Source organism: Malania oleifera, chromosome 4 (genome assembly GCF_029873635.1).
Source record: "Malania oleifera isolate guangnan ecotype guangnan chromosome 4, ASM2987363v1, whole genome shotgun sequence".
Lineage (NCBI taxonomy): Eukaryota > Viridiplantae > Streptophyta > Magnoliopsida > Santalales > Ximeniaceae > Malania > Malania oleifera.
This window is the reverse complement of record NC_080420.1, coordinates 11037499-11050916: the sequence shown is the minus strand read 5'-3', so window position 1 is coordinate 11050916 and position 13418 is coordinate 11037499. Positions and strand designations below refer to the sequence as shown.

Sequence of the window (13418 nt, the reverse complement as noted above, 5' to 3'; positions counted from 1 at the left end):
AATGATAAGGATTTTTTTCAAAACCTTGGCTAAAGCACATAGGACTGCATGATTGCACCTTTTTCATACATACTCATAAACATCCATTACATGCATTTATTCTGAAGGATGCGGGTTTTCATGAACAGGGAGGCGGAAACAAGTTGGACGTGACTGAGATCCAGCAAGATTGAGGCAAGTACGCACCCATACAACACCCGCGGAAAAGCTAAGGCCATGGCAGAACAGTTAGAGAGCCGTGTTCTGGGGATCGAGCAGGGGCAGGAAGAGCTGAGCAATCAAATAAAGAAGATATTGGACCTATTGCTGAACAAAGGGAAGACAGTCCAAGATCAGGATCATGAAGAAGAAAATGACCCTATCCACCCGCCCGGTTTTACGCCAATTCAGGGGCAATCTTCTGGTCCGCCCCCATTCACCTCAGAGAAACCGCCGCATGGCACGCCACCTTTTATCCCAGCAGTGACAGGAATAGGGATGCCCTCATCAGCGGTTGCGGGTGTAGGGACAAGCAAGACTGCGACGGAATACCGTTGTGACGAATTGGAAGAACGGCTAAGGGCCATAGAGGGGACTCGGACCACCAGTACCGCCAGACCCTCAGATTACTGCCTAGTCCCTAATGTAGTCATTCCTCCAAAGTTTAAGATGCCAGACTTCGAGAAGTTTGACGGGACCACATGCCCTCAGACCCACCTCCGGATGTATTGTCAGTCGATGGCCGCCTATACCGATAATGAGAAGTTGATGATGCATTGCTTCCAAAGCAGTCTTACCGGGACAGCGGCTAGATGGTATGTCCAACAGAATAAGGCCCAGATCCGCACGTGGGGTGACTTGGCCGATGCCTTTGAAGCGCAATATCGTCATATCTTGGAAATGGCTCCAGACAGGATGTTTCTTTCTGAAATGGAAAAAAAGCCAACAGAAACTTTCAGGGAGTATGCACACCGTTGGAGAGACGCGGCCACTCAAGTGGACCCTCCGGTCAACGACCGTGAGGCAATATCGATGTTCGTAGGGACGTTAAAAGATCCCTACCGTTCACATCTAGTAGGGTCCACTCCTCATAACTTCATGGACATTGTGTCGGCAGGGGCCAGAGTGGAAGCCGACGTCAAAGCTGGACGGATAAAGACTGGCACTACCGATAATGGCCCAAGTAAGAAGTGGGTCAAAGGTAAAAAGGAAGAAGAGACCCAAATGATACAGGGACCTATGAGAAGCCTAAGACAGAGAAGCCGAAGTCAACAACCTAGGGGAAATTTCTACATGGAACCAGTAGTAAACCAAACACTGCATATGGGCCCCAGACCCCAGTTTGTGGCCCCCGCGCTTGTGCCAACCCAGCCGAACATACCAACTCGCCCGAGCCAGCAAACACACACGAGGAATACACCCAAGAGTTTTCGGAGATTGGAACCGATTCCCATGTCATACGCAGACTTATTCCCCCAGCTTTTAGAACAAAGGATGATATCTACCATCCCCGGGATTCCTCTCACAAATCCTCCCCCACACTGGTATAATCCCGAGGTCCGATGCGCGTACCATGCCAATTCTCCAGGGCACCCTATTGACCAATGTTGGGCCTTCAAACACAAGGTGCAAGATTTGAAGGATGCGGGTTGGTTGTCATTCGATGCGAAGCCGGTTGGTATTCAAGAGAATCCTTTGCCTGACCATGGGAAGGACAATGTCGGAATGATCGAGGAACAAGATGGGGAAAAATTCGAAAGAAGATGGGAGCAAATGACGCTAGACTGGGTGTATAGTGAACTGACAACGGCAGGCCTAGCAGGGTTAAAGGCTATTTGCCCTAAAGGCGCCCCATGCACATGCCAAAATACTATGAAAAGATCAGTACAACAATGTGAGACTTTCCGGATTTTTCTAAGTAGCTTGATTGACAGCAAACGAGTGGAAGTTAGCCGCGTTCAGAAAACAAATGAAGTTTCAGTCATAGGGGAATCTGACCATCCCCAATTCACCAATAGACCATTTATCCCCATCATGGGAAAAACCCCACGAGTCCCAGAGGCCCCAGTTCGGGTAGTGATCTCAGCCCCTCGCCCTTTCGCATACCACAGTGACCAGGCAGTGCCATGGAGATACAATTGTGAAGTACGCACCGAAGGAGAAACTAGCAGTGCTGCTGAAGCAAGAGGGATAACCAGAAGTGGAAGGGTTTATACGCCGAAGGTCTTGGAGAAGGTGCAACCTAGCCAAGAACAGAATAGGAACCTGAAGAAGCCAGTTCAATCTCAGGAAGCCGAAGAATTCTTGAAGATTATTAAACACAGTGAATACAACATTATTGATCAACTGAAGAAGATGCCAGCCCATATCTCTGTTTTATCACTGTTGTTGAGCTCGGAAGCCCATCGGGAAGCCCTATTAAAGGCTCTTAATCAGGCCTATATTCCCCAAGACATCAGCATCGATAATTTTAACCATGTGATTGGTGGTCTTACGGCTACCAACTACATTACATTCGCTGATGAGGAGATCCCCGTGGAAGGACAAGGGCACAATCAGGCGTTGCACGTTTCCGCTAAATGTCGAGATCACATGATTGCACGAGTGTTGATTGATAATGGGTCATCTTTGAATGTCATGCCCATGACGACCCTACAAAAACTGCCTGTTGACCCGTCCTACATAAGGCAAAACAATTTGACTGTGCGGGCTTTCGATGGCACCCGCAGGGAATCGGTGGGATCTATTGAAATTCCTGTGCAAATTGGACCAGTCACCTTCGACATTACATTCCAAGTCATGGCCATAACCCCGTCTTATAGCTGCTTGTTGGGGAGGCCGTGGATACATAACACCGGGGCAGTTCCGTCTTCTCTGCACCAACGGGTCAAATTTGTAGTAGATGGGAAACTTGGTTTGTGTATATGGTGAAACCGATGTTATGATAACAAAGCCCACTTCCACTCCTTATGTGGAAGTCACGGAGGAGGCATTGGAGGACTCATTCCGAGCCTTCGAGATCATAAATGTCACAACTATAGTAGAAGGATCTCCAATCCCACACCCTCAGATCCCCGCCGCAGTGCATATGATGGCGTCCGAAATGATCAGACAGGGGTACCATCCAGAAAAAGGGCTCGGAAAATACCTACAGGGGATCCGAAAGCCGTTAATGCTTAAGGAAGTCAAAGACAGATATGGCCTTGGCTACATACCTACGGTGGCAGACCGAAGGAAGAAAGCTGAAGAGAAGAAGATGCGGAGGGTGGAAAGAATCACTGGTGAAACAAGCTCCAAGGAAGGACTGTACGTCCCGTCCATCAGCCAAACCTTCGTAAAAAGCAGTCAATCCAACCTGGAGGCAGAATTGCGGCAATTAAGTATATCAGTATTGGATGCTGAAGTCCCGTCGAACACTTCTACAGAGTGGATCCATCATCTCCAACCAGGAGTACAGCTTCAGAACTGGAGTTCTTTTGATTTACCAGATATCATCATGTAATGATCTTTGTTTCAGGATTTGTTTAGTTCTACTTTTCTTTTGTATTCCCCCGGCCACTGAAAAATCGGGGAAGCTCTTTAATGAAAATGAATCATGCATTTCTTGTCATTTATGTGCATTTTGGAAGTCAACTGTCGAAATTTGTTTGTTAATTTCATGCAGGAATAAAGAAAATAACAACACCAGAATCCCTCGCCAAGTAATTGACATTAACTTTGAAAATCTAATCCATGAAACCGAAGTTGAAGATCAAGAAATAAACTTGTCCCCTGAAATGGAAAGAATGTTAAAGTCCGATGAAAAACCAACCTTGACCAGTAGCGATCCCACCGTCATGATTAATCTTGGAACTGAGGAAGAGCCCAAGCAGGTGAAAATCGGAGCACTACTAAAGGGTGAAGAAAAAGACAAAATGATTGAATTACTAAGGGAATACCGAGACGTGTTTGCCTGGTCGTACCAAGACATGCCAGGTTTAGATACGGATTTAGTAACCCACAAGATCCCACTTCACCCAGATTCAAAGCCAGTAAAGCAGAAACTGAGGAGAATGCGGCCGGAGATGTTACTCAAGATAAAGGAGGAGGTACAGAAACAGCTTGAGGCAGGATTCTTGGAGGTAGCCCAGTACCCTGAATGGATGGCCAACGTTGTCCCAATAATCAAGAAGAATGGTAAAGTACGAGTTTGTGTCGACTACCGGGATCTAAATAAAGCAAGCCCTAAGGACAACTTCCCTCTCCCACACATTGATGTGTTGGTGGACAATACTGCAGGGCATGCTTTATTTTCATTCATGGATGGATTCTCCGGATACAACCAGATTAGGATGGCACCTGAGGACAAGGAAAAAACGACTTTCATCACATTATGGGGGACTTTCTGCTATAAAGTCATGCCATTTGGACTAAAAAATGCCGGAGCCACTTACCAGAGGGCTATGGTAACCCTTTTTCATGACTTAATGCACAAGGAGGTTGAGGTTTATGTCGACGACATGATCGTTAAGTCGCGAAATGAGAAAGACCATGCGTTAAACTTGGAAAAATTGTTCGAGAGGCTCCGGAAGTGCCAATTGAAGTTAAATCCCGAAAAATGTACTTTCGGTGCTACGTCCGGGAAGCTATTGGGGTTTATAGTAAGTGAGAAAGGGATTGAGGTAGATCCTGACAAGGTCAAAGCCATTCGAGAGATGCCTAGCCCAAAGTCTGAAAAGGAAGTGCGAAGTTTCTTAGGTAGGCTCAACTACATTGCTCGGTTCATATCTCAATTAACCACCACCTGCGAACCCATCTTCAAGCTGCTGAGAAAGAACAACCCAGAAAAGTGGAACAAAGAGTGTCAAGTGGCCTTTGAAAAAATAAAGGAGTACCTTTTGAATCCCCCAGTACTAGTGCCACCAGTACCCGGAAGGCCTTTAATCTTGTACTTGGCGATTTCAGAAAACTCCATGGGTTGCGTATTGGGCCAGCATGATGAGACCGGGAGGAAAGAAAGGGCCATTTATTACCTTAGTAAGAAGTTCACAGATTATGAGTCTAAGTACTCTGATCTGGAAAAAACATGTTGCGCTTTGGTATGGACGGTCAGTAGGCTGAGGCAATACACCTTGTATTACTCCACCTGGCTGATCTCCAAAATGGACCCAATCAAGTACGTGTTTGAAAAGCCCGTAGTAACTGGACGAGTAGCACGATGGCAGATGTTGTTGACGGAATATGATATTTCTTATGTCACCAGGAAAGCTATCAAAGGTAGTGTCATTGCCGAATACCTAGCTGAAAGAGCCGTGGAGGATTACCAACCTATGGAGTTCGAATTCCCAGACCAGAATATAAACTCCCTAACCCAAGAGGAAGAAGACTTCGAAGAATGGAGGATGTTGTTCGATGGGGCAGTCAATGTTTGGGGACGTGGGATAGGCGCAGTGCTCATATCACCAGATGGGAAACATTATCCGGTGGTAGCTAAGCTCATCTTCCCTTGTACTAACAACATAGCCGAATACGAGGCATGTATATTGGGTTTGCAGACCGCTTTAGATCGGGGTGTCAAGCGACTAATAGTAAGAGGAGACTCGGCCTTAGTCATTCACCAGCTAACCGGAGAATGGGAAACTCGCGATTCCAAGTTAGTACCGTATCGAGAGTACATTCAAAAGATAATAGAAGGGTTTGACAGTATCAGTTTCTCTCACACACCAAGAGAAAACAATGTAATGTCTGATGCACTAGCCACACTGGCAGCTTTATTCAAGGTAGAAGAAGGGGTGAAGATCGAAGCTATTCATATCAGAGTACAACCCGAACCTGCCTACTGCACGGTGATAGAGGAGGCCGACGGAAAACCGTGGTTTTATGATATCAAAACCTACATCCAGAAAAATGAGTATCCCGAAGGGGCATCCAATAATGATCGGAGGACTATTAGAAGGTTGGCCATGGGTTTCTTCTTAGATGGTGAAGTTTTGTACAAAAGAAATCATGACATGACCCTCCTACGGTGTGTAGAGGCACAGGAAGCCCAACAAGTCACGCGTGAGGTTCACGAGGGAGTCTGCGGTACCCACGCTGGAGGCCACTCATTGGCACGAAAAATACTTAGGAGTGGGTATTATTGGATGACCATGGAGAGAGATTGCATTGACTACGCCCGAAAGTGCCATAAGTGCCAAGTTTACGGTGATCGGATCCAAGTCCCACCAGCCCCACTTCATGTTCTCTCCGCACCTTGGCCCTTTTCAGCCTGGGGCATGGATGTGATCGGGCCAATAAGCCCAAAAGCCAGTAACGGACACCGTTTCATCTTTGTGGCAATCGATTATTTCACTAAATGGGTAGAAGCCGCCTCGTATTCCAGTATCACACAGAATGTAGTGAGTCGTTTCGTCAAAAGAGAGTTGATCTGCCGGTACGGAGTTCCTGAGAGAATAATCACGGATAATGCCAAGAACCTGAACAACGCAGTAATGACCAAGCTATGCAATCAGTTCAAGGTTAAGCATCACAATTCAACGCCTTATAGACCACAGATGAATGGCGCGGTGGAAGCAGCCAACAAAAACATTAAGAACATTTTGGAGAAGATGACAGAAACTTACAGAGATTGGCATGACAAGCTTCCCTTCGCCCTAATGGCTTACAGGACTACGACTAGAACCTCCACGGGCGCTACTCCCTTCTCTTTGGTGTACGGAATGGAGGCAGTGGTCCCTGTAGAAGTTGAGATCCCATCTCTAAGAGTTCTAAAAGAAGTAGAGTTGGCTGAGGCAGAGTGGGTACAATCCCGATATGACCAGTTAAACTTGATTGAGGAGAAAAGGATGGCCGCCATGGCCCATGGACAACTATACCAAAGAAGGATGATGAGAGCGTTTAACCGAAAAGTGCGGCCCCGACAGTTTCAGGAGGGGGACCTAGTGCTGAAAAAGATTTTACCGATTCATACAGACCCTCGTGGCAAGTGGACACCAAACTATGAAGGGCCTTACGTTGTAAAGAAGGCGTTCTCAGGAGGTGCCCTACTGTTAGCAAATATGGACGGAACTGACCTATTGCACCCTGTTAACTCTGATGCTGTAAAGAAATATTATGCCTAATGGTTGTATACATCTCCAAAAGAAATTAATGAAAGGATCACAGTGTTATTTCATATGTTCCCTCTTTGCTCATTGTTTCGATTAGATGACGGAGGGCCATTTTTGGACCACCAGCTCCCTTAAAGAACCTAATGTTTTTAATCACTTGATGAACCTTTTTGAGCTTTGAAATCAAAACCATCTTCTTTGAAAAAGTCATTTCCCAAAATTTAAACCGGGTTGGGATTTTCAAGGGTCAGACAAATCATGCGAGACAACAATGGGCTATCAAAATGATGGCAGGCCATTTTTCTGCTACCCAAAAGAAATTCAAAGAAGAAATCTCTTGCAAGCCCTTTTGAGCCTGAAAAATTCATTTATTGATTAACCCGTCAAAGGATCACACCACACACTGGGGCAGTTTAAAAGAAATCAGTCCCAAATGAAGTTCAAACAAAAATGACAAAATCCCTTCATGAAAGAGAAAAACAAAAGGGAGCAGTAAAAGCACATGGAAAGAGAAAGAAGAAAAGAGAAAGAAAATAAAGGACATACTACGCATGTGATCCTTGACCAAATTACTCTTAATGAAAATTATGATTTTGAGCCTTATTTAACCTTTTTCTTCTTTAACCTATAACCCCCCCAGCCTACATTACGGTCCAAATGAAGTCCTGACCAGATTGGTATACGTTGTTGTCTCTAATGATTTGTCAGACTCAATGACGAGTCTGAACTACGTAATGACCTGATCCTGAAAAGGTACGTAGGCAGCTTGTTCAAAAGGACGAGTTCGGTCAAACTCTCGCAAAAATGTCTCGCCCCAAACTGGGGCAGGATTTGTTGCCATGGGATGGGTTTTTGAGCCTTGGTTTCCTTATTCTTCTGAAAACCTAAATCCCTAAGCCTACGTTTCGTCCCGAGTCTTAAAGACCATCCAGAGATCGAAATGTGAAGCAAAGTACCAAAATAAACCTTGAGCAAACAATGGACCTAAAGGCACTATTCAACCTTACAGTACCAAAAGGGCCAGTCTCCTTCTAGTTGAAACAGGGGCAGTTTTCGCGAAAACAAGAGGTTTTAGTTTTCACAAATTAATGTCGATACCTTTTAAAACAAGGGATGCTGTTGTAAAACTTATCTTTTTCCTGAATAAATTTTGAATGTAACAGAACAACTATTTCGCACAAATTGACGTCCTGATTCAGCACATTAAAGACATAAATGCATGATTATTCTCATTATTAGTGATTCCCCGTTTATTGAGGTCAAAAATCAGGAACCTAATACACCAGGAGGGTGTTCAGGCACCAATGGGGAGCCTAAAGCATGTCAAACATCGGTAATGAAGGAATGTTGGGTCAGATTCGGCGTACTCCTTCGAGGTTTGGGAATCTGTGGAAGCGTCAGTGATTAACTACCAAGTTAGATCTTAAACAATCCCTAAGTTTGGAAGATCATGGAAAGTATTGACAGCCAGACACTGGGGCAGAAATTGAGCATCTTTGGATTTTGAGGAAAGCGCTGACAGAACAAAGGTTGAGTATCTTCGGAAAAAGTACTGACAGTCAGACACTGGGGCAGATTTTGAGTGCCTGTAGAAATTTGAAAATGGTCAGACTCGTGACGAGAAAAGCACTGGGCCAGATTTCGAAACCCTTTTGGAATCCGAAACGCGGTAAAGACTAATAGTGTATGGATGAAACCAGGGCAGTTGTTGAGTTCCATTTAAGGCGAAGTCGGGTACCATCGTGCCATACTAGAACCTAAAAGTGTGGCCAAGATCCGGGATCGAGAAGAAGGGCCATGCATCCTCATACATTTCATGCATGCACTTCATGCATCCTCATGCATTTAGTGAAAGGCATTCCCATTATAGGAAGCAGCATACAGACATATTATGTAACAGGCATCATGTATATATAACAACATGCCCCTGCATTCAAGCATCGCAATTTAGTAACACGCATACATATAGCAGTAGAGCACCATTCATTCATACTTGCCTGATTGAATAAATTCTTGATTAATCCTGTTACATCCATAGCCAATCAGCGTAGGGGTTTGGTCGTTGTACCCTCGGGACCCAAATTTTTACATCCATAACAAGCCATTCAGAGGATATTACAACCCGGTTCAGTGTACCAGCAACACTATTGTCCTCAGTAATAAAAAATAAAAAAATAAAAAAATGGGAAAGAGAAAACACTCAGATTTTATTAATTGCCCTCACTTATGGCGGAGGAATACCGTGGTTACAGTCATGGTCCTGGGAGATTACAACCAGAACTCTCCCAAAACCCACAAAAAAAAAAAAAAAAAACAACAAAAACAAAAACAAAACAAAAAAAAAAATGATCTTTTCCAGGTCACGTACAGACGGATTTTCATTTCAGGCTGAAGAACGAGAAGTCGGACCTTTTCCATACGCCATGATTTTGAGCCGTTTTTGCTCCCGCTGGATGTCCTCCCGGCTTTTCTCTAACTCAGCTATTCTAGGCCCAAGGTCGTTGGAGTAAACTGCTACCATTTTTCTCAAATCATCAACCTCCCGTTTTAACATATTATTTTCTTGCCTTAACTCCCTCGTTTTCTGCTGTTCCTCTTGGTATTTCGTCCGTAAGATGTAGGTTTCATTCCCAAGGAGGGTCACAGTCTCGTTCTGTCTCTGCAGACGACGGGCTAGGTGAGATGTTGAGGACATCGCCTGGGCACTGTGATAGAGTGCCTGGTTGGCTATGCAAGGATCAGACATCGAGGCCAGTACTGTCTCATTCCTCAACATTTCTTTTTGGAACTAAGGAGAGAGTTGGAAGGAGCCGAGAGCATTAGAACAGAATGGCACCTCTGGTGCCACATTCAAATCAGGAACCCGCTTGGAAGATGAGGCCCCAGCCATGAGAAACGTTTAGGAGTGTTGAGAGATTTGAGATGGTCGAGGTACGGTTTCTCGTAACAGAGGATGGCCAAAGATGGGTTACAATTGCACGTGGAGTTTGCTGGTGGTGTTTAAGTGTGAGAGGAAGTCCGTTTAAATAGGATAAAAAGGATTGCCATGCTAAGTGTGTGTCTGACAGAAAGACGAAAGAGGCGACGTGCATCGAGAAGCCCCAAAAATTTGTGAGCGAGGTAAGCTATGGGAGTTGTGCAGTCCCCTCAGTGGAGGATTATGTTCACAAGGCGGCGAAAAATAATCCCGAGGCGGATTTTGAAAGACGTGGAGCAGTCATAATAGCTAAACTCGAGGAAAAGAAAGAGAAAAAGAAGAAAGTGGGGGCGCATTTATTCTTGGGGCCTGTTTTTCTTTTTTTAAAAAGGAACCCGAAGCCGGTTTGTTTTGCACAAAGCCCAACTATTTAAATAAGCTTGGGTTTTATATTTGAAAAGAGAAAGTGCGCCGGCCTGTGTTAAATGACCTAGGCCCTATTTCTTTCTAAATTGGCTCGGCCCGATTTTGAAACTCAATCCAAGCCCAACCATTTTAAAAGACACGGGCTTTTGTTTTTCGAAAAGTGGGCCGGCTTATTTTAAAAATGACTTGGGACCTCTTTTGGGCCGACCCGATTTTAAAACACAATTCAAGCCCAACCATTTTAAAAGACACGGGCTTTTGTTTTTCGAAAAGTGGGCCGGCTTATTTTAAAAATGACTTGGGACCTGTTTTGGGCCGGCCTGTTTTAAATAACCTGGGCTCTGTTTCTTTCTGAATTGGGCCGGCCCAGTTTTAAAACTCCATCCAAGTCTAACCGTTTAATTAGACACGGGCTTTATTTTTTAAAAGGAAAAGTGGGCCGGCCTACTTTAAAAATGACTTGGGCCCTGTTTCTTTCTGAATTGGGCCGGTCCGTTTTAAAAAAATCAAAGCCCATTTTTTTTGAAAAGGAAACTCGGGCCCAATTCCATCCCAAAGACCACACGTGACCTGAACACGTGATAGAGCCCATGTGGCTCGCCCGTGACCCCCCGAGTTCACTCAACTCACTCAACTCGAAGATGAGTTAACTCATCCTCGACCTCACCACCCCAACTGAAACCCTAATGAAACCCTAAACCTAACTTCCTAACCAGAAATACCTCAAGCCCTAAATTTCCAACAAATCAGTAATAAAGCATACACAACATTGAGATATATATATATAAAGGGAAGGAAGAAAGAACTTATCTCCTTTGGGAGTTCGGAAGAACTCCCCTTGCATCTGTGCGGATCTTCCTTACCGGGCCACTCCCGGTGACCATCATTTGTCTGGGCTTCACCAGATCTCTCCAGATCTGACCGTGAGAACAGAATAGGAGGCTAATCGGAGCTGGATCACTTCTAAAGGTGTTGGGATCTTAAGTTTGCCAAGATCTAAGGTCTCTGAAGAACGGTATATAGAGAGAGAGAGCTTGGAGATAGGCAAGAGTAGAAAAGAAATCACGGAGGGGGCTAGGGTTTTGAGTTTGTAGCAAATAAGCCTAGAGAACAGAGATTGAAAGGGGAGAACAGAGAAGGTGAAAGGAGAGAGAAGAGAGAAGAGAGAAAGAGAGGGCGTTCGAGAGAATGAAATGCAGTAAAATGAACAGAACTAAAAATTTGGTTTAAATATCCAATGCCTCGGAGCCACGAGATTCAACCACGTGGCAACCCGTCATCCGTCCGATCAAAAATTCTGCGTGGCCACCATGATCACCGCACGATCTGTGTTTTCCAAGGACGGTCAGGATTGTGCCATGCCTTGATCCGGGTCACATTTGACCAGCCACTCGGTCACCAACACGTGGCTCATTCTCCATCATGCACAAAAAGTCTGCGTGGCCACCCTGATCACCGCACGATCTGTGTTTTCCAAGGACGGTCAGGATTGTGCCATGCCTTCATCCGGGTCACGTTTGACCAGCCAATCAGTCACCAACACGTGGCTCATTCTCCCCCCACACAAGAAAAAGTCTGCGTGGCCACCCGGATCACCACACGATTTGTGTTTCCAAGGACGGTCTGGATTGTGCCATGCCTTGATCCCGGTCACATTTGACCAGCCACTGACACGTGGCACCGGTCCTCAACCGCACGATTTGTGTTTTCCAAGGATGGCTTGGATTGGGCCACGTCCTTGATCCCGGTCACATTTGACTAGCCACTCGGCCACTGACACGTGGCACCGGTCCTCAACCGCACGATTTGTGTTTTCTAAGGATGGCTTCGATTGGGCCACGTCATTGATCCACATCCACATACACCAACCACTCAGTCACTGACACGTGACACCCCTGATCACCGCACGATCTGTGTTTTCCAAGGACGGTCAAGATTGTGCCATGCCTTGATCCGGGTCACGTTTGACCAGCCAATCAGTCACCAACACATGGCTCATTTTCCCCCCACACACAAAAAGTCTGCGTGGCCACCCTGATCACCGCACGATCTGTGTTTTCCAAGGATGGTCAGGATTATGCCACGCCTTGATCAGGGTCACATTTGACTAGCCCCTCAGTCACTAACACGTGGCACCCCTCCTCAACCATTCGATCTATGTTTTCCCAGGATGGACTAGATCATGCCAGGTCTTCAATTCGGGTCACCCTCCATCCTCCTACTTAGCACATGACTCTACTCAGAACACGACATGTGGTCAGTTGTATGGCCTGGCCAAAATAGGTGTCTTTTATTTTTATAGGCCTGTTGCTATAAATAACGTAGGAGATTTCCTACTGTTACCCCAAAGCAACAAGACCTATAAAGAGGGGCAGCTGTCGACACCCCAATTTTAACCAGGCCTTTCCGAGGAGACCTCATGTCAAAACCTTTCCACACTGGCTGTGGACCCCACACATTCTTGTAGGTCCCACGCTGGTTGTGGACCCCACACATTCTTGTAGGTCCCACACTGCTTGTGGACCCCACGCATTCTTGTAGGTCCCACACTGCTTGTGGACCCCACACATTCTCGTGGACCCCACGTGGCTTGTGGGCCCCACATATCTTCATTGGGCCCCACATGTTGGTGGGCCCCACCTCTCTTGGTACGCTAGCTCGGATTCCTACATTCGATGCACGTTACCCCTTGGTACGCTAGCTCGGATTCCTACATTCGATGCACGTTACCCCTTGGTACGCTAGCTCGGATTCCTACATCCGATGCACGTTACCCTCTAGTACGCTAGCTCGGATTCCTACATCCGATGCACGTTACCCCCTCTGGTACGCTAGCTCAGATTCCTACATCCGATGCACGTTACCTCTTTTGGCATGCTTGCGCCTGCTAGCTCGGGTTCCTATAACCCTCAAATGGCTCGTGGACCCCACACATTTTTTATGGGCTCCGCACAGCTTCTAGAACCTTATTATTATTATTGTTATTATTATTATTATTATTATTATTA

The 13418-nt window shown here is 45.8% G+C and overlaps 1 pseudogene; it reads left to right on the top strand.

Moving 5' to 3' along the window:
• Positions 1-216: 216 nt before the first annotated feature.
• Positions 217-7079, top strand: LOC131153680 (uncharacterized; annotated as a pseudogene).
• The last annotated feature ends 6339 nt before the right edge of the window (positions 7080-13418 follow it).